This window comes from Rhea pennata, chromosome 1, assembly GCF_028389875.1.
Source record: "Rhea pennata isolate bPtePen1 chromosome 1, bPtePen1.pri, whole genome shotgun sequence".
NCBI classification, from domain to species: Eukaryota; Metazoa; Chordata; class Aves; order Rheiformes; family Rheidae; genus Rhea; species Rhea pennata.
This window is the reverse complement of record NC_084663.1, coordinates 30,187,708-30,213,076: the sequence shown is the minus strand read 5'-3', so window position 1 is coordinate 30,213,076 and position 25,369 is coordinate 30,187,708. Positions and strand designations below refer to the sequence as shown.

General features: G+C 33.8%; 1 protein-coding gene across 1 annotated transcript in view; it reads right to left on the bottom strand.

The window, feature by feature from the left end:
* The window catches only part of IMMP2L (inner mitochondrial membrane peptidase subunit 2), a 475,219-nt gene that overhangs the window by 239,647 nt on the left and 210,203 nt on the right, over window positions 1-25,369 (bottom strand). The gene's annotated exons all lie outside the window — the stretch shown is intronic.

The following is a 25,369-nucleotide window of genomic DNA, read 5'->3' as shown; positions in this document are numbered from 1 at the left end:
AGGAAATCTGATTAACAACTCACACAATATCTATAATTTTGCTTCATTAGGCAGAGGCACTAAAGCATAAATTGCCCTCTGTTGTACCTCCATAGCTGGTGATACTGTATATTGCTGCTGATTTCTGATGTGTTCAGATATCTCAATACAATCAGGCTGGATCAAAAGCATTGCGGGAGCCTTAATTGAAACTGTTATCTTTTATTCCTTCTTGATTTTTTGCTAATTGTGTTTGTTTCTGCTTTTCCATTAACACTGTTTTTGCAGAGTTCCATGTAAAAGTAATTACAGCAGAACAAACAAAATGAAACTATTATCATTAAAATTTCCATACCAGATAGAACAATCCAGAAACCTTTCACAGATGGTCCTTACAATTGCCATCCTTGAGTGTAATTTTACTTCCCTTTTTTTGATAAATGGCAAAATTCCCATTGATGTCAACAGATGCAGAAGGGATTCTTAAAAGCTTTTCTCTTTGCCTCTTAGTGTTTTCATCATTTTCTCTACCTAGGTATACAAAATTCATCATGTTGCTTCACTTCCACTCACGCAGCAAAAGATAGAAAAATAACTCTTTGAGACCTTTTCTTCCTGTTTAGAATAATCTTAATTGAAGTACAAGCACATTGAAGTACAAGCCTCTATCCAAAATATCCACAGGGACATCCAAAACTTTCCAAAAAATAGGCTTGCAGATGAAGGGGAATCTACCCAGTTATAAAAAGCTTGAAATTGCAGCCCATAACCCATGGAAAAGGTAGTTTGTCAAGTACCATGCTCTGAGCAATCCTGGAAACAAATCTAGTTTTCAGCTTCTGGTCCAATGGAGTTTGATTAAACAGAGTTATACTAAATATTTGGCCACTATTATGTGTTCATTTTTACCAGTGTGAGGAAGCATTCATATTTGGAAATGAGTATATCCTCAATCCTGATAAGGAGAAGTGAGCATCTTCAATATTTCATTAAATTAATCTTACCTTGAAATACAACTCTTAGGAATTAAACTCATGTTTCAAAATAAAAACACATGGCTTTCACTTTTTCCTATTTTATATTTCACTTGCCTGTAGCTAAACATTTTTCAATGAAACACAGTAGTGCTTACATTATTGGCATATTGTCTGAGAGTATAAAATAAGATTATGCATTTTTCAGTTTTTAACTGTTGCCATGATTATTTAAAAAGAAAAAAAAAGTCCTAACTTTTTAATAAAATTTATTTATTTCTATGGCTCTTTGATGTATGAATGTATGAAGAAAGTTAGAAGTTATGTCCAGTCAGCATGGCCATCAAGGACATACCATCAGCAGCAATAAGAGTTCAATTTAATTTTCCTGAACACTCAAGAGGAGGGACATATGATAATACTGTTTTCATTTTAAAGACAGAAGTTATAGATTTTATTCCTATATTCTTTCTATGATGGATATAATTTCTAACTTTTATACACATTACAAATCTCATTCATCAGTTAAATTTAGAAGCTGAGCTAAAAATTATTATTTATTTTTATCATGTACCAGTTAAAATATGTGATTTTACTGGGAAAATATTGATTAACATAGAATAGATTTTTTTCCCCTATAGCTATATATTAAAACTTAAGAGTTTTAAATGTGGGAATCAGTTAAAGGTTTTTCAGTTTTTATTTAGATTATATTAGATTATACTTAGATAAAATAAATAGCTCGAATAAAGTTTACGTTTTAAAGTTGCTGACCGTCTAATATTCCTACTACCTCCAGAAGCTTCTCAATACAATCCAGATCTGGGTGCCATTTTTAGGCATTTTAGTATTAACTTAATAGCATAATAGCACTCTGTATGGAAAATTTTGCTTTCAGTAGGTGTCACTTAACAATATACTGTAACTAGAATACAGAAGTAAAGTTATATGCAATTTTAAAAAAGATTTAGTTGCTGCAACGTTAAATTACCTATACATTGTCCAAATTCTCAAGTGCATTTAGAGTTTTTGGTTGGACTCTCATCTAAAGTATCGACATAAATAATAGATCCATCAAACTCAGTGGAGTTACGCCATCACAGGCCTTGGCTTTCTGTTCTAAACTAAAGTACCTTTTACTCTTTTAAAGGTTGGAGAACTCATAAACCTTCTGTATGAGAAGTGTTACTCTTCATCACTGCTCTGACAATCTCTGAGGCTTATCCAAAGTTCACAGAAAACAAAATCTTTCCAATTACTTCAAGTGATTGATTGTGCATTAAGTCTTTAAAGTCTTTCCTTTGGTTTTAATTTGTTTTGTATCAGTTCTCAAAACAATGTGCTATGTTGGTGTATCATTTTATTCATCCTAGAAACAGCACAGAGACATAGAAGACATTAGAAATTGATAGAAGGTTTGTATAAATATACATCATAAACACATAACGCAAATATGTCAGGGAAAACATAGCAGTTATGTCAGGTCTGTTCAGAACTACTCAATGGTAAGTATATAAAAGTTGTCATATAAATCCTCAGTAGTGTTATTTAAACTCTCACAGAGAGGCTAGTCAAATTTTCTAAAAGTCTGAATATATTTTATAGAAGTCTTCTGGTCCATCATTAATTGAAATGTAGGTATTTCAAGAGAAGCAATAAGGAGTAGTTAATATTCAGGACTGTGAAAAATATTCAATTCCATAAAAAATAAATCTTGTTTGCATTAGCATTGCTTAAAAATAAATTTTGCTTGGCAAGTTAAAGTACAGCATTGAATCTACATGGACCAAAATCAGCTGTGATCTCTGTGAAGTGGGAAAGTCTTGGGACAAGATTAATAAATCCTACATAGCAACTGGCAAGAAACTCTAAAGCCAGATTCCACATTCAGTGAGCTGCGCTGACATAATTACTGACCCTGCTTTGAGCCAGAGATTGGACTAGAGACCTTCTGAGGTCCCTTTCAACCTAAACTATCCTCTGATCCCATGAGTCTTATAAGTAGAGGGACTTGCTCCTTTGCCCAGATTGTCTTAAGTGACAATCTACAGCACAACTGCCATCTTCAGAGACAGATTAGATGTCCTGATATTACTGAATCAGACAACAGCAATTAAAATATTGTCAGAGGTGAGAGGAATGGTGCCAGTCTTTCTTGCTACATGCTTTGATTTTCATCTCTGGCCCAACAGTATGGAGTCAAAAATTTTAAGAAGTGAGACAGTCTGCCATAATCTTGACAGCTATAAAGGAAACACTGCTTCATGAGTATGTAAAGTGTTATTTGCTTTGATGTTACCCACTAAGAGAAAAGTAATTTGACAGCATCCCAACAGGATACCAAAAATGTATTTAAATGCCCTCCTAATTTGTTGAAATCTTTGAAAGCAACACATTGTACTTATTCAGATAACAAAAATCAAATGTTTTGTAGTAGGGGAGGAGAACAATTCTCTGGGACATTACCAAAGAATTACCATTTAATTTGTAATCTTTGTATTTTCTATTTAGGCATGTGTTCAGTGTATTCCACGCATTTGAAGCTGAATAAATTATAGTTTTTTATACAGTCTTGAAAATACAGTACGAGCAAGAGTGAACTGTAATTAGTACAATGACCTCTTCATATTAAGCTCTATCTTGCCAACCTTTGGCTTCCACTTCCTAGTGTGGTTTTATTCACTCCTTCCTGTAGTGAATACATTTAATCTGTTTCACTTTTACATAACTTAAGCCTGCAACATGAGTTTCATGTGAAGTGATTCTGCTGAGAAATCTTGCCAATTTAAAGCTGAGTTTATCAGAGTTATATCCAATATCAAGAATCTTACCAGTAATTACTTATACTAGAGCAATTTAAGAAACATGAACCAGTTAATTACAGTAGCCTAAAATTTATAGAACCCTTATATAGATGATTAAGTCAACACCATTTTCAGTTCTAATCTTTAAAAGAAGACAGTAATGTGCAGAGGATGACAAACTACAGTCATGTTAATATTATATGTAACTTTACTGAAGCCACAGAGTGTAAAACAGAGCAGAAATTAGCTGCAAGCACTAAAGTACAGAACTCTCTCTAATGTCATCCACAACTTAAGACAACCTTTTCATTTCTAGGATCTGAACATACATAAAATCACTATAATGAGATTTATTTAGCACCAGGTTTAGAGGGAGAATGGAGAAGACCTTAATGTATATTTCCCATATTAGAACCCAGCTTTCATGAACAATTCACATCTCTGTCCTTGCCATGACTAAAAGCAAAGGATAATGTTCTAAGGAAAAATATTTTCAAAAAATTAAATTTTATTTCTAATATTAATCATTGGTATTACATGAAGTCTCTAAAACAATATACCAACACAAGAATACTCTAAATTCAAAAGTGTAAGAAGACCTTAGTTTAAAAATAAGTTTCAGAAGTATGAAATGTTTTACAAAAATAATACCTATATAGAGTCATAGACTATTTCTTAGCTATAACCATTACGTGTCTGACAAAATCTGCCTTGTTGCCCTACACCAGGATTAAAACACGTTAGATTTAATTCAAATCACATATTGAGTGATGATACCTTATAAAATTAGGTCCTCTTATAAGAAGGATACAACAAGTTGCAGAATGCATTACTAAATGTTTTCCAAAACAGGCACAGAAAAGCTTGCCTTCATAAGGAACTCCTGTTCGACTCCTAAAGTGTTCTCTTCTGTGGACAACAACAGCTCAGCTGCCTGAGTGCCTGCTGGCTTTTCCCTCAAATACTTTTATTCAAAATAGATGCTTAATGGCATGTGAACAACTACAAGAAGTCATATTTAAGTGCATAGAACAACTTTTAAAATGAGATTTCTGCTCACACATCCTGATAATCACACACAGAGAATAGTACCAGCACTGACACCAGTCGCAATTATCTTATTGACGGTAAGTATAGATAGTTTGATAGACAAGTTAAGCGTAATAGCTAAATGCTTAAATTATTTTCTGAGTCAAGCAAGATACAAGTGTGTGGAGAGATTCAAAAAGCTGAAGCAGATCTAAAAGGACTAACAGAGGAAAACCATAGAAAACAAATTGAGAAGATGAGACTGCATATGATACTGCTTTCCACACTGTCAATTTACATGTGTTTTATTCTTGGACTTTTTCTATGAAATGCAAAAAATGGTTACCCTAGCAACTGCCACATGTTACTCAGTTTATTTCTGAGATGCAGAGCAGCCTGTAAAAGAACAATGCTATGCACTTTTATCAGGATCTCTCAGCACCGCGGAGAATTGAGAACTAAGTGTCACACCATGTACACATATTCCTCCCAAATTTAAGATGGCATATTAAGAAAGACCGGTTTTATATATTTTGCATTTATCTTTTTGCAGTCTCATTTTCTTCATTGCTTTATGTGTAAAATAGAAAAAAAAAAAAAAGATTGAGAGTTCTGTGTGGATTTATACTCTGTCCAAGCTGACAGTTGTTTTCTGCATTCTCTTTTTATTACTATTCAATTATACTTTTATGCCATACACTAAGCAAGTAAAACTTTCAAAACCATTTTAATGATGCCGGAGATGCCATCTTCAAAAGCACAGTGAGAAGTTAGGTCTCCAATTCCCATTGCCAGTCAAAGGTTAAGGTTTAGTTCAAGGTAGGAATTACGGCATTTCAAAGTTACTTTTTAATTATTTGCTCCCCAAGCTGAAGTGAATTCTCTATTAGATGCCTAGGCCCTATATAATTTGTGAAGGAATGTCTTGGAAAATTATTACGAAAAAACAGCATGCCAACAGAGAGCCGATGGAAGATGAGCACGCTTTAAAGAAAATCTTATCATTCTTTTGCATTTTGAAGGCTAGAAAGTAGTCTCTTTGCCTACCTGAGATCCATAACCTGGTCCTGAGGAGCAGCCTAAGGCCTTTCCAAGCAGCCAGCACATGACTCGTACTCCTTTTCTGTAATACTACGACAAGATCAGCTGCTCTAGGGATACTTGTAGTTAAGATAACACCTTATGGATAATGACATTCTTTCAGAAACGGATGACCAATATTTAAAGCAGTTATCTACTCGTACTCCTTACCATCTAGCAGGTAACACCCATGAGGCCATATGCAATTCTGCAAGAACAGTTTGCACTGTCTCTTGAAGACATATCACTATGCAGGCAAAAACTGCAAGATTCATTGAGCCAGACATGGGTTCTGATGCTGTAGCCTACCAGTTAAGAAGGTCAAACTAGGAATCTTACGGGGATTTTCCCACCTTCCAGGTGCGCTTTTTATGGGCTTTTCCTGTGTTTTACATAAAACTGTTACTGGATAAAAATATAGGACAATATTTAGTTATATCTTGATACTTCATCCCAGATACAGGAAAATTGTGCCTACTCAGAGAAGAAAAATATTTCTAAATTTGTAGCTGAAACAGAATTATCAAAACTAAAAAAGTTTTGGATTTAGATAAGTACAATAAACATAGTAATGTATGTCTGAATATCCTTTCAACTAGCTATTTTCACAATTTCAAACTAGTAAATGCTGTTCTGCCTATTTCGCTCATCTCTGATGAGGTCTATATCATCATGGACATCACGAAAGAATATAAAAGCTGAGAAATATAAGTATGAAAAGAGAAGCACACAGATTTTCAGATGCAGATTTTCTGCATCTATCACGGAAAGAAATTTTCTAAAACTAAGGGAGAATGGCACTGGGATATAAGTGCAGACTTTGATATTAAATTGACAAGGAAAAGAACAGTTTGTAGAAGTCCTGACAAGATTTGAACAGATCAAGTAGCATAAGACTCCTGGATTGGGAGGGCAGAATACTACATGCTAAATATGCATCTAGGCTTTGACAAACAAGTTACAAGGACCTCAGACATTACTAAAGGCTTATGACATGACCGTGAATCGGACTAAGTTCAGCACAGTCACATAGCCCACACATAGCTATCTGTTGGGCTGCTTTCCAAACTGGCAGTCCAATGGCCAAAAGCATATGTTTTTTATCTCAATATATACTTCAAAAAATGTTACAGACACATACGAATAAACACAATAAATTCAGGTGCAATGTCTTAGAATATGCTAGTCCAGAACACACACACACACACACACACACAATTATACGCTCACAATTTAAAATCATTTACCTTTAGTAACACAACTAAAATATTCTTTTGATGCTTAATTTAATCACAGTACAGAAACAGAATAGTAGGGAACATACAAACAGATTGTTTTGGAATTCCCTTGGGGCACAATATAGAGCAATCAATTGTAAAATAATTGGGGAAAATATGCGTTTTGCATAATATAAAGAAGCTCAGAATTAATTTATCTTGCAGTTTCATGCAGAATCATTTGCTTAATGGCATTTCTAATATGTTATGCATATATTCAGCCTAGTTCTTTATATATTGAGATGCAAAACAATTACTAAAGATGTAAATCCTGATAAACCCTAATCTACATCTCTATTAAACAAGTACAACCAGAGTCAACTGCTACATCCTTAATTTCTACTCAGCATTATACAGAGTAGCTGAGTGAATCAAACCTTTCATCAGTTTATTTTATTAGTGATAATTTACTATTTAGGCGCCCTTAGTGCAGATATGTAAAGCCACTCATGACAGCACAGAAGTTGCAAGTTGTACAGTCTGTATCTAAGTATTCAAGACAGTGCTACAGCTCTGCACATGCGCCTTACTTTAGTCCTTACATAAACTTAATACCTGCTCTAAGTACAGTTTCAGTGACATTTCTATTAGTATAAATATATATGTTTAGAAATTGTTCTCTTTTTAAGCAAAATCCTGCCTTTGGTTTGTCTTGTATTGATATGGATAGACAGACAGATAAGCAGATAAAATAAATATATGAAACATATGAGACAGATAGACACACAGAGAAAAGTGGAGAAAGATATGTATATAAAAAGCCACTCTGATTAAAGTCTCCAACATATGTCTTCAGGGGAAAGCACAAGCATAAAAAGTGATAAAAGAAAAATCTGTACAAAAATAACAAGCATTTTGCATTTTACTGACCTTAAAAAAGTAATTTTAATTGATGATTTACTGAATATGAGATTCAATAAATGCCATTCTTGCTCTGATTAAATGTCAAGGCCATAGACATGTTATTTCAAAGTGAGTGAGCAACAATTTTGTGTGTATAATGAACCTTTCAGAGGATTTATCTGTACAATACTTTTCTAGTCCTATCAAGGAAACTTCATGATCTGATGTCTTAAACTGCAGTCTCTTTGTTACAGTATGTTTAGGCTCAATAAAATTCCATTTTTATTTTTACAGGTAGTAGCAAATTGATGCTAAACTGATCTGATTGCAACTAAATTTCTGTGAGTAGAGAGAGAGGAAGGAGTAGACCAGCCATTGCTAGTGATCTATGAAATAGTGATCTATGAACATTTTTGCTCCTCACATCAGGTTAAGTGGGATCTGAGAACCGCATATTCAGTCCTCAGGTAGGGAATATCATCCACCATTTCTATAGGCTTGAGGAAAGAGAAGGAAAGCTGTTTGCAACTTTGCACATGTCTAAGCTCCAGAGGCATTCTAGGTCAATATGGTTATCTTAGAAATAATTTTTTTTTGTGACTCTACAAGTTTAAGCTCCAGAGGCACTTTAGGTCCATGCAGTTATCTTAGAAAATGCAGCTCATCATCACCCTATTCCATAATCTATGTCTAATCAGCCACGTTTGAGCCTTTAGGAATTAATGGACTTTTTTGAGTGGCATAAAAAGCATCTCTCAGCAGAAAAAACATTGTGCAACGGACCATTCCATTCAAGTTCCTTGCATAGAAGAATTCAGAAAATAGCTTACATGCATTTCTAGAAGCATTTGTAGTATTTTTAGAAGCCCTATAACACAGAAACTAAAATCTGGGAGAAAAACAGTGTGAAAAACATTTCAAAGGTTACCAAGTCTTTCCTGAATCATATCTCAGTTCAGCAATATTCACACCCTTCTTTGCTTTTCAAAATTGTTTGTATGAATAAAACTGTGATCATATAGCAAGCTGTGTAAAATGAGTTTTGGGTCTATTACTTAAACTGTTCAACTATGAAGCAAGTTCTGGGTTTGGACTCAGCAAAGTTCCTAAGAAATAGTTAATGAACAATTAATCATTCTCTTAGAACTTAGCTCCAACAGAAAATGTTACATAGATTAGTAAATTCCAAACATCAAACAACTAATGAATTACCATATCCATTCACTTAAAGGCAAAAAAAAGTATTAAAAGGAAAATACTTTAAGTCATAACCTGTTTTCAGATAATTTATGAATGGAAACATCACATTTACCAATTATCTATTTGCAGCTAAATTTCATAACCCCAAACCAATACGGGATACACATGGCAGCACACTGCAGAAGGCATGAAAAACTGATAACCCAAAGACACACGCAGCTTAGGCTAGAATTTGAGATCTTTCAGGTTATGTCTGATGAAAGCTGAGTTCTTGTAGCAGGCTGATGTTATGGTAATTGCTGGTTTCACTTCATTCTTTTGTGCTTGGAAAGGACTGAAGAATTCTGATTTTTATTATATGGGTCTCCAAGCACCACTAGAGACAGCCTTAGATTAAAAAGAAAAAATGAAATACCAATGAAATTCTTGTTTTTTGGAGAAGTGCTGGTATGCAGCTAGAACAGAGGTAGAATTAAGATCAGTTCAGTTTTACTTCCAACATATGAAGATAATGAGCAAGAGAATGAGGAAAATTTTTTTCTTTCTCATTCCCCTCATCTTATTCTCTCCTGCCTGCCTCCAGCAGACAACAGTTGAGTTATAACTAACTGTTTTATTTTTAGCTTTCAGGATAAAACAAAGTTTTAATTTAACATAAGGTTACCAGTTTAAACTGCATTTTGGAGCTTAGAATTCTAGTCATCAAGAAGGCAGCTAACAAATACCTTTAATTATACAGCTAATTTACAAAGCTAAGCAGCAACTGAGATGATCAAATTTAAAGAAACAAAACAAAACAAAACATCAAAGTCAGGTTGAAGACTTTGATAGCAATTCTTATCTATTGCTTTTCTTTTGAAGTCTGAAACTGACTGGCAGAAAAACTGTGAATGCTACATATCAGCATCCTCCGAATCAGGATGCACAAGGCTGGGATATATGGATGGAGCTACCTCACGCAGATTTCTGGTAAATAAGTATTCTGAACATTTTCCCAGCATTAAATTAAATGAGACCACAATTAGTAACCTAGTTTCTAACTGCAGAAGACTCGATCTGGATCCTCCTTTCCTATGGCCAATCTCTGAAACTTTATTTTTATCCCTGCTGACAACATCTATTTTATGAAGAAGGAGATGTGGTTTTACAGCAAGTAAAGTAAAGTAAATCAGTGCCCCTGTTAGTTTTGTCACAGCAGACAGAAGTCACTGAAATCTGAAAATAATAATTTTGCACATAACAATCATATTAACTAACAACTATATTTTATAATTGTTATTGTAAAAGAATGCTGCCAAGGTTGATAGAGTCAAATAATTACATATATTTTTCTGGTATCTATTTGTAAAATCCATCCAAGCCTGCACCATTCTAACATATAGAATGTAAGCCTAACTTGAAGCCTAATGAGCTTTAGAATAACAAATCAGTATGTTTGGCCACTGGAATAAAGCTCTTTTTTTTTTTTTTTTTTTTTTTTCAGTGAAACAAATTCTTATTTTCATGCTTCTTAGCCAGTATTATTTTTAAAAGAGAAAGCAATTAAAAACCCGATGATAAATATCTTGAGAATGAACTTTTCTGACAAAAATATGATTGACTCCATGGCAGAAAGATAGGAATGAGTCTGTTCCAAAACAATCAGCCTAAACTAATTACCAAACTAATGAATGTTAAGCATGTCAGACCTTAATAGCAGTCTGAAAAATATGCTATTTCACAAATTAAACTTGTCAGAGAAAGATATTTTTCACTAGAATGCACAAACATAACTTTCAATTAGATTGCAAGCATCACATTTATATATATATATATATTTTTTTTTTTTTTTTTTTTTTTTACGGTCCATAAACAAGTTCAGAGAAGAGAAATGTTGCCTCTCTCTCCTTAAGAGGTCTGGAAATTGAGTCCATATACAGGGAAGTAGTTGAGGACAACAACAGGAGTATTTCTGCTAGAACAGAATGGAATTTGGACTTCTCCGACTCACAGTTGCAAGGGTAAAGACTTACAGGAATGCCCAGAAGAATTAAGACCCAGAAAATGGCTAGGAAGAACAGAAAAAGGAACAAATAAAACTCCTCTGGACTCCTTTAATTTAACTTTTCCTGGCTTATTGATTTGATATGTTCAGAGCATTATGATGACATTCTTCCTCGTAAGAAAGAAATGTGTTTATTAGCTGAGCTTAGTTAATAGCATTTTGAACTGTAAATATTAACAGAGAATTTGCTATATCCAAAACAGCTTTGATCCTGTCTTATTTATAAAATCATGCTTCTGGATAGCCACGATAAGAAAAGAGCTGTACAGTGCTACAGGAGACATATCTAAAAGGTTTGTTAACTCTCAGCAAAACAATAAGCCATTTCAAAGGAGAAATTCCTCTGATAAAAAAGCTTCTGGTAATAGACCAAGCTACCAGCAACCACAACCTGCTCAACCTGCGTGGCCTGGCACAAGCACTGCAGGACATAACCAAAGCAATGCCAAGCTTTGCTCCATCTTCATCAACATGTAAATACAGTCTTCCAGTTTTACTTCGTTCACGTTAATGCTGGATTTGTGTAACTGAGTATCTTGTGTTCTCACATGTAGTATATTCTGCATCTTTCCTTAAAAGTTTAGGTTAGTGAAAATCAGTTTTCTGTTTCCATATGCCTTCATAAACCACAGTGGCATTAAAAGGGATTTAGATACACTGAGTGTGAAGGGAACTGATCTCAAAAATTCTTAATGTTTTGTCCAGTGATAACCAGACTTCTATTAATTAAGGTGGAACAAAAGAAATGTATTAGATGTTGACCATTGAAGAAAAATTTCTTCATAGAAAAACAGCAATGAAACAGCAAATTTATGCAAAACTTATCAGTTATCATTTCATTCTAGCATTTATCATCAACATGGGCTATATAATAATTCTATTATAATACCCAATTTTAGAGCCAAACATTTTTATGGCCCTTAGGGTATTTTTCTTACTGCTTTTAATGTAATAGTTAATCAACTTTAAAAGCCTGTGTTCCTGAAATACTGACGAATGAGACAATTTCACTCATAACTGGCATAACTTTCTACTCATTACTTCTACAACTTTCAAATGCTATTTCATGTTTCCTGGATTCTTTCTTTTGATCATGTTACCTCTCATAAATGACAAGAGATAGAAAAGAAGATTCTATGACTTTCAAGAAAATGTTTTCAGGATTTTTCAAGTTCTCAGCCATTCAGATGCATTGCTTTACCTAGTTGTCTAATTCTAGAATAATCTCAACCTTTATTCAATTGAAAATTACTGGCTGATTTTGGAGGCTCAAAATTGGAAGTTCAGAAAGTCATCATGACTATTCTCCATAACCAGTGGTGGAAATTTGACCTGCTGCATTAGGGTGTGAAAATATAAAAGTTAGAATGCCCACATTGTTCTGCCCTGTGTGCCATGCTACATTCCAAACCATAAATTCTAAATCTGGATATACTCTCAAAATTTGAATTTTCCATCTGAAATAGGATACCATGATAAAGACAATTTAAAACATATCAACACTAAATTAATAGCTGCTATGCTAATGTAGCTTCAAGAACAGGCATGGATTTTTAACTTCAGAAGATTTCCATGCTTTGCTTTCTTACTATTAAGAACATTAAAGCAATTTAAGGTGACATTTCCATAGCTCCACATAGTTCCACAGAGGACACAGAGTCACTTGCAAGGAGAAAGACAGGTAGTTTATAACTTCCATCACTATAATAATATTAAATAAAGTGACAACTGTTGCCTGAAGGAAGGATGATTATACCACAAGAGAACATAAGCCACATATTCAGTTCAACATTTACAGGAATTGACAGAAAAAGCCACACATCAAAGCTAAATTACCTTCATTTACTATTTAAGTTGTGGTTAACCAAATTAATCCCCACTGCACATTTAATAGTATTGCCAGTCTGGCTTTTAGACTGCATCAACTAACCCTGTCAAGTAAATGCTAATCAGTATTCATAAATATCTGCATTTCCTACTATCACCCATGGCTGCAAAAAAGCAGGCATACTTAGAATATGTTTTTAGAGAATCACCTTGTCACCTGAGTTTCTTCTTCTGAGATGGTGACTCGGTTGTTCTTGAGAGACTATCTGCCTGGTTTTAACATACTGATGAGAAAGGACCAAGGACGAGATAAATCATCCGTTCCAAGCGTCACAAAGAGTTGATATGTGCCCTTTGCTTTACTCTCTTCCATTGTTTATATATCCTTTTTTTTTTTCTGAACATAACAACATGTAATATTTTAAATATTTCAAATTACAGGGATGACTTTGAAGAGACACATGCATTTCTGGTATCCCAACTGCTTTTGCATCTGCTGGAAAACAGTGGAAAATTATAACTTATCAAACAATTTCTGAGGAGAGCATCAAAATATCCATACTCCTCAAAGAAAACACATCCATCCACCTTTCTATTTCCTTCTATGATTTGTTTATAACTTATGGGATGCGCTGTAGACCACCTATGCAGAAAAATCCTTATTTCCTTCAAAGCACCAAGATTTACATAGGACATAGTCTTCTGTAATAATGTTTAGATGTTACTTTTTCCATACAAGCTCCTAGTTCACTGTGCAGAACAATGTTTGTTAATTGAGCAAGTTAATGAAGCACAGTAGTAATATGGTGGGACAGACTGTAAGAATATTTTTAAGAACTGCAATAACATTTTTGCAATGAAATCTTCATAAGGACCTTATCAGTTGATATATTTTCTTAGAATTATCATGTCTGTATATGGGGAAACAGCTCCAGGTTTTGCAATACATATGCCCACTCCTGATCTACCTGCACAAATAATATACTGCTGTACATAATATCTTGTACAAATACCAGTAACAACTATTTCTCCTCTGATGTCCACAAATTTAAAATTATTTACATGGGGAAGCAACATTCTTTCTAACTAAAGGTTAGGAAATACTGTAAATCTTCAAAATGTGCATGATTTTTCATAACATCTTTGACTATTTGCTCACTGTTTACAAATAATATTTATATTCGTAGAAATCACAGAGGATTATGGGTTTTTTTTAGGAACACAGGACTGGAAGATCATTTACTATTATAAGCAGTGAGGTCATCAAATTTCTCAAACAAACTGAACAAACTTCCTCTTAAAATAAATGTGTAATTTTTGTCCCAGTTCTTTTAGATACTGTTCCACTCATCTGATAGCTAGCAATAATTTTCAAGTTCTACATTATTTTTTTTTTCATGTCCAATATAGAATCATGTGTTGTAGTACCTACATGGCTATTAGCTTAAATAGCTCCTTTCACTCTATGATGTTCTTTAACTTCATATAATTACAGAAAGAAGTCCTTTTCCTCTCATCTTGCAAAAAGCCACTCATTCCTGGTTTTATTTCATAAAAATAACATAGCATTTTCTTCAACCTATTAGCTGATTCTACCCTAACTCTAGTTTATTTTTACTGAACTCGAGTGACCAGAACTCTACAGTGCTCCACGGGAGTTCTTATCTGCACCTTGTGGAATGAAAGTAATGTTTTTTAGCATATGCTATGTTCATATTTGCTGTTTCACAGACATACCAAATGTCATCAAATGAGTAAGTAAGCACACCATGTCTTTCTCCTTACTTCTTATTGCCCAGTGATGAGTTCCAATTTTGAAGCAAAATCAGTATTAGCCCCTAAGTGCGTAATTTCACACTGTTGAAATTACGTATTACTGAAATGTCTATCTTTTCTTACTCATTCTGGTTGTCTTACTACTGGAAAAGAGAACCAGACCATTCTCTGAAAAAAAGAAAGGTTGAAGTCAGACCTAAAACAATACGTCTTCCAATAATGTAACAGGCTCCTCTGACTAAGTATTATCATTCTGTCTGTCATCCCACTGCACTTCCACTAGCAAGTACTAAGATGATATTTTCAAGTAATATCAGTGTTCGATACCCCTGATTGAGAGTTATCTTCTGTTCAGTTTGAAAGCCATCTTCCATAGCTAGATGCATTTAACTGCACAAATACTCTTGTGCATCTCTAGCGTTCTTCTGGCGACAGGAAAGGCAGTGTTCCCAGATACTCTTACGCATGCACCTAAAGCTTATATGCCTGTGTATAGTCTTTGCATCGTAACTAGGAATCAAAACCAAACCATGAGGGAAATTATGCTCGACTAGAAAAACCTATACTCAAGCTTTGAGTGCATTGACCACAATCCGTTTGATTTTAACATCTGAACAGTAAATACAGGTCAAAATTCTCTGTGAGATCAGCATTAATTTAAATACTGCTTGTCAGATTTGGTACACAAAATGCAGAGTGGTGATGTAAAAATGATGATGAATGCTGGAGAGTTAAGAAGGAAATACAAAATTAAAATGTGATTACGTCATTTGCATTTCAAGGAGAGAAATTAAACTACAAAAATCCTGGTCAGTGACATGATAATGAGCCAAATCACCTAATATTGGGGGATTGCGTGAACTTGCTGCTTTAAACAAAATACAAAAGATAAAGATAACAGTAAACACTAAATGGATAATACATTGGGCAAAAAAAGGGCACAGGGGAACTGGCAATGGAGTCTAAATATGCTGAGGAGGTACAACGAGTTAAATGAGTTTGTAAATTCAAACATAAATACTTCAACTTTAAAAGGAGAACAGGAACACTTGAAAGAAGATTCATTTAGTGTTTCTAGAAGTATATGTTTAGTTTTAGTGTCACACTTAGCAGAAGGGATACTGTACTTAGCTATAAGTGTTATTTATTTATCTTGTACCTATCCTCTTTCTTCTGGTCTTATTTTAAAAAGCAAATCATAAAGAGAAAATAAGAATTGAATGCATTTTAATGTATTCATTTCTGAGACAATAAGAAAGAAACCATGATAATCCTATAGTGTGGATTAGAGCTGACAAATGGGTCATGTAAGCATAAAAAGGTAATAATTTCAGGTCTGAAAATAACATTAGCTTTTTCAAATCATATACAAAAATTAATTTAACATGTAGCAATATTAACAAGATGCTCAACTAAGCAAAAACTGTGATTAAAACTAAATACAAATCAAAATACTTTCTGTAATCAGAAATGACAGTATCTCTACAAGCTGGTAATTTATGTTGATGCATAAATCACTCCAACTGACATAAAACACAGCAGAAACCAGAACTCTTTTTTCCTCATCTTCTTTACAAATAATATTCTGCTTTACACGTTGTCAGTTTTTTGCATCCTGAAATTGTTTTTTCATTCATCGATTTCTGTACACTGCCTCAAGAAAGATTAAAAGAATAGATCCATTTCTTTTGAACAATCCATTGTGAACACCATCCCCCAGGTGGCTCAGGATAAAAGTAATCACCCAAAATTATATTCACAATTATAAAGTTAAGGCAGTCTAGTCAAAAGATACATGTCATAGAAAATATTATCTCATCCACTACTTGCACCTCAAAATGAAAATTACTATTGTTTTTAGTATAAGGAATTTCCACTTACTGTAATGATGACAAGCAATAAGATCTTTCCTTTCATGGATGTTAAACCATATTGCATGCAACATGCTGAACATATACATCAAGTGCAAATTGGGATGTAGCTTCTCCTGATACAACTGCATTCACTGAGCCCTTTTATATTTTCAGATTATTGCAGTTTAAAATCCATAAAGTGCACACTGGAGAGATTTTTTTTTTTTTTCAGTATAAGGGTATTTACCTCGATGTGTCCATTTCCCAGAGCAAAACATAAGCACACCACTGTGAAAGGACTAAACATTAGGAGTGTATAGATAAACACTGGTGATTTAAAATAAACAAGGAAGAAATGAATGAGCCCCATTCATCAAATAATAAAAAATTGTAATGCCTTTAAACCTACATCTTTGTATAGAAAAATTATAGAATAGAAATTGTAACTCCCCAAAGCATCTTGTTTACAATTAATCCAATTTGCTAACAGTTACCTTCTTGCCATAATAGCATAAATTAAAAAAATAAATAAATTCACAAGGAAATATTAGGTGATATGTGCAGCCACTGACTTTTTCCCTCTGAAGACCTCTATTTCCATGCTTTAGGCATGTATTTATCATTTAAATTTTAAGAGCCACAAGGAAAAAAAAATGGAAAATGCACACTTTGCCAATAGCTCTGCTTGATTTTGGCTAGGCTTCCTTACTAGTTGAAAGTATTATATTCCCCCGAATCAGTTTGGTAGCTTTTTATAAAATCAGGCCAAAACTGGTCTCACTCGTCTTTAGTTCTGGCCATCTGCTTGAAGCATCTGGTAACTGGGTACAATCACCCACATCCAAAACGTGACTGCTTTCCTGCCAACTCCATGCCTAGGTAACTGCCAAAATGTGCTTCACCAGCACTAACATGACAACTGTCAAAAAGAAGCTGAACATCTACGAATACCCTAAATTAAACTAACAGTTACTTTCCCAACTTACAGCAATACCTTTTTGACATTCTTGCCCGATAATGGTGATAATAGATAAGTCGTTTCGACAGCGAAACATTTCTGAGGATAAAAACCTTGACAAGGGTACCAATGATCTAAGCACTTTGAATATCTATTTTTAAAGTTTTAATCTTTTTCGATTTCTTCTGACAACCAGAAAATATATATGCAGTTATTGTTCTAGAAGAAATCAAAGGAATTAAGTATTAATATTAGCAATGAGCAAAATTTTTAGCCAGAAATGTCAGAATTATATATTCAATGTGATTTCTGAAGATATAAAATAAGAAATCACACTTGTTAGCATAATTTCCTAACGCTCTTCACTCAGAAAAAATACCTACAAACTATTTTATACAGCTCATACTGGCAAAAAAATTTGGAAAATCTGGTAACTTTGTAATTAATGAAATGATGATTTCTTTTACTGAACACTAGCTAACAAACTTTTCATCCTCTCTTTTGCTGTGACATTTGTGAAAAGGTCAGATGTATACCTTGGCTATGAAGTATTTAATTAAAAGTTAAAAGTACATGAGAGAGAGAGAGCTCTGCAGACAGAGAATCTAAAACCAAAGCCTGGCACGCTAATCCCAGATGTCAATAGTGAGCTATTTTACTACAGTAAGAGGAAAAGAAGTCAGGGATAAAGTCTGAGAATATCATGACGACTTCTTTTTTTTTCCTGCCCTGTCTGAATCATCGGCTGTCCCCTTTCTTGTACAATTTGTAGGCTCCATGGAGCGAAGTTGTGTTCTGCAGCCAGTTAACACACAGAGCAGTGTCGTCCTCACCCACCGCTAGGACTCCAATGCACAAAGGTGCTTCTGCTGCCAATATTAAGAATAGCAACAATATTCCATGGTATCTGTATCAAGTACTGTGATATTCCTTGCCTCACACATAAGCGATATATGCCACAGCTATATGTTGTTCTGTGGTTAATCGCTTGTAATTCAGTTCAAAATAGGTTAAGGAAGTGCTCCATCTTTTCCACATTTTTAAAAGAAAGAAGGCTTTATCAATTGCTTTTTAAATTCTTTGAAATGTTATTATAAAATAACATACATAATAAATTACAAGGTGCTATATGTAAATGTCCCTTTGGCTTCCATTTTACTCCAGTGTCTTCCTAATATCTGTTTTAAATAATGTATTTTCAAAGCTTGTTACGATGGAATGCTTTTCAAAACACTGACTCTAATGTGATCATATCTGATACAAGAAATAGAGCTATAGTTAGTTCTTGATGAACTGAATATGGTAATAATTCCTCTGATATCAGTTAATTATTAGTATAGTTATCATAGTTATATAGTTAACTATTAACATATAATAAACAAGAGAACAAGAACAGTGGACCAGACTCAATTAGTGAAAGAGAAATGGTAGCTCTCATGAATGTAGAGCTAGCTGATTATGACATTTTCCTGAAACTAGCTTTAATTTTAGATTAAAAAAATCTCAAAGTACATGATGTCCAAGAGTATAAATAATACTTTATACGAACTACAAAATCTTCCCACTGTTGTCTTGCAATGGTCTAAAATGTGAGAATTTATCCAGTCTTACTCTCATTTTAAACATTTGAAGCTTTCAGCTTTTCGTCAGGCAAATTTATTCCAAGCAGTGAAAAAAATGAATAGAAGACAAACAAATTCACAAAACAAATACAAACACACGTGCTGAAATAATTATACATACATTACAAATTGCTTCCAGGGTTAAATATAAGTAGCTTTGCCATTTCCTTTACATCCTGCACTTTCTCCTACTCAGTGCAAGCCTGAAGTTCTATGTATCAATCATCAGAAAAAAGTGAAGTAGATTTTCAAAATTAATCAACATCCCAACAGTAAGCCCTAGTCGCATTTTCTAAATACAAGCAGGAATTTTAGATAGTTATTTTTAAGGTTTCCAAACTAAGACTCTAAAATCCAACTATTATCTGATACTATCAGCTGATAGTATTGCCCATTCCTCAAGTTGAACATCTCAGAACTGAGATTGTCAAAAACACAGTCACTTCCAAAAAAACTTATTCATGGTTTAATGTGAGCCTATTTAACAGTTAGTTGCGTATAAGAGGAATGTCATAATACATAACAGTAAGAATATTATAGTAAGAATATACTGTTAATTTGCATTTGCAAAGAGAAAGAGGATTTGCATGAAACTGCTCCAGAGAATGGAAGTAAAGTCTGCAAATGCAAGCAGAAATCCCTTCTGTTTTCACAAAGCTGACATAATTTCAAGCAACTGTATCAGAGGATCTAGAACAACTTACTTCTAGGAATACTTTATTTCACTGGTTCTCTTAAAAACATGTTATATTATCTCTTTGTGCCTTAACTTGTACTTCTGCCTCAGGTGCAAACTTTCTGTTCATATTTCAATAGAAAAAAACTCCTAGTTACATTTTTACAGAAAAAAAATCAAATTTTTGCACCAATTCTTCAAATATGTCCAATGAATTGGACAAGTACAAATAAGTTGTTGCATCCTTTAATCAATAGTGCTCTAATAAGAAAATATCCCAAGAAAACATTTTTTTAAACTATTGATCATACTGTAAACAAGGAAGAAGCCTTATAAAATCAGAAAGATACTAAAGGTTGAAAGTTAAGCCTGTGTATCTCCATGACTACTACTTTAAAAAATATCTAAGTGCTGTAACTGTAATAAAGCGAGGTATGAAATGTCTCATCCTCATTTTTTGGTTAGTGACATTTCCAGGATTTCTGTCCCTAGAATTGCTCGAAGTGGTTATAATGACAAGAATTGAGAAGTGGCTCTTTCAGTTGATGTGTTTGAAAGGTAGCTTTGTACGAGCAGCTGTGTTTTGAAAATGCTTGCCACCTCTAAATTGGTCCTTGTGAAGTGAACTGTTTGCCTTATTGCCAGCAGGGCACATTGCAGTGTAGCTGCTGCATTTTTAGTTTTTATCACTGTCTCTCTAACTGCTGAAGTGGAAAAGAAAGATTGCCAAAACCTGACGTGTTTCTTTTCCTTTCTGCCCACTCTGACTTGGTTCTTAGCTGTCTGTTGCTCCAGTGATGAGAAACGTTGCTCAGTTTATTCATTCCCTGGATGTCTTTTCCAGCTCAAATAATGGTGATACCCTCTTGCAAACCAATGCTTCAGCTGTCAATAGTAGTAAGTGAAATAAACCTAATCAAGACAACATCAATAATCCAGGGTGTATTTTTTTAAAATAGAGGATATTACGTTAAAAGGAAGAGAAGCACCATATTTCATAAGACAGTAACTGTGGACTGCAAGTAATTAAGGAATTCAGAAGAAATTAAAGAATTTGTCCACACAGATTTAAACAGTTTTAGGATAGAAACTCCAGTATGGAAGAACTATAATAAACATATTGAATAATTATTATTCCTATTAAGCAATAATAACTAATTTAGACACAGTCCCTATTTAAACTCTTTAATGGCAGACATTAGGAAGTAAACCATAACATTTTATCTGGATGAGCAAATATATGTACAATCAGAGTGCACATCTATCAATGCACTTGGATGAAGAATTTCACATCAAAGACACCTAAACTATGACACAAAGTCCCTGCCATTGCTTGCGTGAAAACACTTATCCCACAGCTCAGCTTAGTGGTGATAATTTGCTGCTGAGCCCCTTCTGTACAGGCTTTTCTATTGTGCCTCACAGCAGGTAAAAGTTTTAAGAATCCCTTTCATCACATCAAAAACTGAGATTTCATCAAAGGCCACTGATGAAAAAGCTATATTAAAAATAATATTTTTATTTAATAGACAATGCTGACACAAATTCATTACTCAAATTACTATTTAGGGGAAATAAATATGTACTTTTTTCACATAAGCACTGGTGTATGCAAATCCAAAGTACCTTAAAATTGTTCAGAGGGACAGGGCAAATGACCTTTGGTTTCTCGATGTATTTCGTACTGCCTTTAGAACCACTGACACTGAAAGACATTTGAAATGCTAAAATTTCACATAAAGCTACAGTCTGAAAAAGTATTTAACTTTAAATCATTGGAAGGCATTAATAAAAATCTCTGAAAATCACCATCACTAAGGGTATTTCAATATCATATTTATTTATTGTTATCAGTTAAATTAATGATGAAAGGGAATGAAAGTATTCAGAAGGCTCTCATCTTTGAAGACATAGTCAATAGAAATTAATTTTTGTTATTGTATAGGAAGAAAATTAGGTAATTAAGAATCATCTAATACATAAGCTTTTGTTTATGGGAACTGCTGTAGAACAGACTCTTTGCCATATTAATTTTAAGAATTAAAATGTTCCAGTGTACATCAGTTTCCACCCTCTTAGTTCATTTAGCACCAAACACACTACTTGCTATTCTTTAGGTATGTGAAGCATAAATAACAATTTAGCTACACCAGATACACACCCTTATGAAAATGATATTTTGCATCCAACATTAGAGCAACTGGCCATAACTTTCCGTGAAAAATCAAGTATTACAAAATTAAATTACAAAGGAAAATGAACTGTACTTACAGTCTGTAATGTTGAGTGCAAAATACAATTTGTTTTATTACAGTAAACTATAGCTCACTTCTCAGTTCAAAATAGTTTGTACATTTATCAAGGCTCAAGGTTAGAAATTAATTACATACACAGACAGTCAATGAAATCAGTTGACATAAGCAAAGTCATACTGCATAACTTGATTCTGTGCTTTGATCTCTTCAAATGGGACAGAAAACAGTATCAGCAATCCATGATTTCTTCCTTACTTTGTCAGTATTATATATTGAAGTTTCACACAAAAACACTAGCAAAAACAAAAACTTCCAACAATATTTTGCTACTCAAATGACTCTACACAGTTTTTCCAATGCACTTCCCTGCTTCTCTTTTTCATGTACTTTCTCAAGAGCATCTTCTTCTGATTAATTAAGCCACCACAGATGTCCATATTATTCCAGAAATATTCTTTTATTCTATATTATGAACGATAATAAATAGTAAATCATTTTTACATAAAATAATACATAAATATGACACTATTTAAACCAAAAATCTTTATGAAAGAATATATTCTGGAAGGATGACTCTGCAGGCTGGGAGAAAGTGTGAAAATTATTCTACAATCTGTTTTTCAAGGCTCTCAACCCCAGTGAATTTTTTATACAAGGCAGAAGCAATTTAACTGGAGAAATAAGAAAGATTTATATGAGGACGCCACGTGCACTTGAGCTGGTGGCTTATCACCTGCAGCATTCACCAGAAAGACAAAAGACATTAGATTAATCATAAGGAAGAAAGATTTCAACCTGGATCTCCCACATCTTTCTCTTTGATGCCTTTTGTGGAATGCCTGCTCTAACACTTATGATATGAAAATGTCCACTCCTGTACATGGCTTGAGAATCCCATAAATGCTGAAGTGTAAACTAAAATCCAAGAAGATGGTGGCTCCCTGTACAAAAAATTGTAGTAGCTTATGTGCTTTTATTGGTACAGTCTTTCAGTTACCTATGACTCTGCATAAGTCCATCTTGCTCTACATCCTGTCTTTCACAGTGTCCAACAGCAGACATCCAAGGAGGAGCAGAAAATCTGGTCAACTATGTAGTTATGCTTCCCCAGAATACACTCCCACTGCCGAGCAGAAGTTCTGATCATCTTAGTGGCATCTAAATACTAAATGTAGATATCAAAAGTAGCTCATCTCAATGAATTTATTATTCAGGTATGATTTTCAATAACCATTCAATTATTACAAGCTTATATTTTGTATTTGCCATGCTTACAAATATATTTGTAATGTATGATCTAAATAAAATGACAGAAGTCAACGAGATTGTAGAAAGTAAGTACATCAAGAACAGGACTCAAAAAATGCCCCCCACGAAACCTTTACTACCAAATACTAAATTATATCTGTGCATTAGGCATAGAATGATTTCCACAGAGAGCTCCTAATAAAAGAGATAATATTACATATTAGCATATCAATTTGCCTTCTGGTGGCTGAATTAAGAGCAAGTTATAAGCACTGGCTGTCCGTGCAAACCTTTATTTTTCTGCAAGCCTCAGGTTCATCTCTTTTCCCAAAACAAACAGATTACACTGGCATTATTTTCTATCAGCACTCCTTTGCATTTCAGTGCAAACTGGGCCACTGCCATAAAAACATATTATTATTCTTCAAAATAGCAGAATGTTTTCTGTATGTGTTTACCTCACACATTTTCTGTTCATTTTATTAATACATTCATATGTTAAGGTAAAATATTAAGTGTCCTTAAATGTACATAATACAACTTCAAAGACTTGCCAAAAGTAATTCAGGTTGGCCCAAACCATAAGCCACTCAACCTGGTCCAACACATTTCTTTAGAGCTGATAAGGAGAGCCTATTTGGGCAATATGCCCATTTCCTCCTCGGTCAGGAAAAGAAATCTAAAATCCAAATCCTTGTTGTCATTGCCATTTGACTCTTTTAAGGTATTCAGTAATTCCATCTATCTATATCAGCAACACCTTAAAAGTTATTTGTGAATGTCAATGAAGTATTGATCCTGCAGTTTGTAAACAATGTCATTGTGAATTTTAATACAAAAGGCAAAGGGGGAAATGGCTCGTGCGTATCATATGGCAGACTTCTGAGACAAAGTCTGGTTAGAGTCAATGTACAGGCTGTATTTGGAAGTAAATGCGGCAATGAACACATGCAACTTCATGTATGAAGACTTAGAAGCTTTTTACTTATGTCGCTTGGAGATTTTTTCCTCAGAAGGTGAGCAGATAGCAAAAATCTGAAGAGAGGATATGTGGCTGGGTGTCCTTCAAGATGCTCAGCCTTCGGCCTTTATTTAATCACTTCAGACATGAAGACAACCAGTAACTTCATCTCAGACTTTAGTCTCGTAGAGCCATGGACCAAAGCAGAAATTGCTAGAATGGCGCTATATTATTTTTTTTTTCTTACTAATCACTCCAAAACACTTATCTGTTATTTCTTGCCATCGACATTCTTTTTTCCTCCTAAGCCAAAATAAGTAAGCCAGTAATTATACAGAATTTGCCAAGATGACAAGTTATTTATTATGAAGCACACATTTCTTGCTAATTATCTCTTCAATAAAAAGCGAGTTTTCTTCCTAAACAGCAGCCACAAAAAGAATTAGAAAAAGATAAAACCTGTCAGTTATCAATTTTGTATATTTTTGTATAAATATCTTAGTGCTTTGAGTTAGAAAATCATTATTAGAAATGTGTATTACACCATCCATTCCATTTACCTTTTATTACACATTAATTATGTTCTTTATATTTATAAACCTCATGTTCAAAAATTAAATATTCATGCTCCGCAGGATTTTGCTCAATGTTTACATTTTCAAAGCCAATATAACTGAGTCTGCTTCTAGTTAAAGACGAAAAAAGAAAATATTCTAAAGAAGTATAAAACACGTAGAGAAATCTCACTGATATATTCTGCTTTATAGTTTGTGGATCTTCATCGTTCTGCAGAGCAATGCTCAACTGGATTTGTGACAAGCTACAAGTCTAAAGATATATTACTATATTAACTTCATTTATGCTGTCTGGATACCACTACAATACTCTAGGCACCACAGTCATTTTCTTTTTTTACTTGCAATAATTAATATTAGACAGCAAGAGATAGCTAAATTAATTTAT